This window comes from Dipodomys ordii, unplaced genomic scaffold (assembly GCF_000151885.1).
Source record: "Dipodomys ordii isolate 6190 unplaced genomic scaffold, Dord_2.0 Scaffold4, whole genome shotgun sequence".
In the NCBI taxonomy this organism is placed as follows: Eukaryota; Metazoa; Chordata; class Mammalia; order Rodentia; family Heteromyidae; genus Dipodomys; species Dipodomys ordii.
The window spans coordinates 36,408,561-36,409,273 of record NW_012267220.1 but is presented as its reverse complement, the minus strand read 5'-3'; the positions used below and the strand labels follow the sequence as shown (position 1 = coordinate 36,409,273).

At 73.9% G+C, this 713-nt stretch overlaps 1 protein-coding gene across 2 annotated transcripts in view; it reads left to right on the top strand.

Moving 5' to 3' along the window:
- Positions 1 to 449: 449 nt before the first annotated feature.
- Positions 450 to 713, top strand: part of Kat6a (K(lysine) acetyltransferase 6A) — a 117,003-nt gene continuing 116,739 nt past the window's right edge. Inside the window, exon 1 of one of the 2 annotated variants that reach the window (XM_013025845.1) lies at positions 450 to 576. The gene's annotated coding sequence lies outside the window, so the exon portion shown is untranslated. The remainder of the gene's footprint in view (positions 577 to 713) is intronic. The other variant, XM_013025854.1, reaches the window with a different exon arrangement.

The following is a 713-nucleotide window of genomic DNA, read 5'->3' as shown; positions in this document are numbered from 1 at the left end:
ACGCCGCCGCGAGTTCCCAGCCGTCTAGCTACCGGATTTCAGGGCCGCCCCGAGTCACCCCACCCAGGCGCAGGCCCTCGGTCCCCCCGCAGCTGTGTGACTGGGGGGGGCGGGGGCGCCCTCTCGGCCCCACGCCCGGCGTCGGCCTGACCTCAGCGCGTGAGAAAGGCGAGCGGCAGCCCCCAGTCGCTGGCCTCCGGCCCCAGCAAGTCCTCCTCCCACTTTGGCTTTGGCCTTTTGTACCGGCCCCACGTGACCCTCCGGGCCCGCTCTTCCCTCCTGTTCCGCCCCGCCCTCCGGCCTTTCCCGGCGTTCGGCCCCTCTCTTCCCGCTCTCGGGTGTCCTCCTCCCGAGCTCCCCCTCCTCCTCCCATCGCCTCCCGCCCTGGCTGTTCCCGCTCCCTCCCTCAGGCAGCCGTTCCCTCGCGACGCTCCCCTCCCCCCGCGGCTGTTCCGCCGCCTCGCCTCCCCTCCCCCCCGGCTGGAGCTCACTGTCTCCAAGATGGCGGCCGTGTCAGTTTGGGGCATCTCCGCGGTCCAGCCCGGGGCCCCGGGACCCCGGCTCTCTTCTTCCCCGGTAAGTAGTCGAGGAAACACCCCTGGCTGTCCCCGGCCATCGAGCCCGAGGTCGAGCCGCTCTGGGGCTCGCTCCGCCGTCCCTCAGGGTCGGCAGGCGGCTGCAGGCCCCGCCGCGGCCTGCGCCGCCTCCCGCTG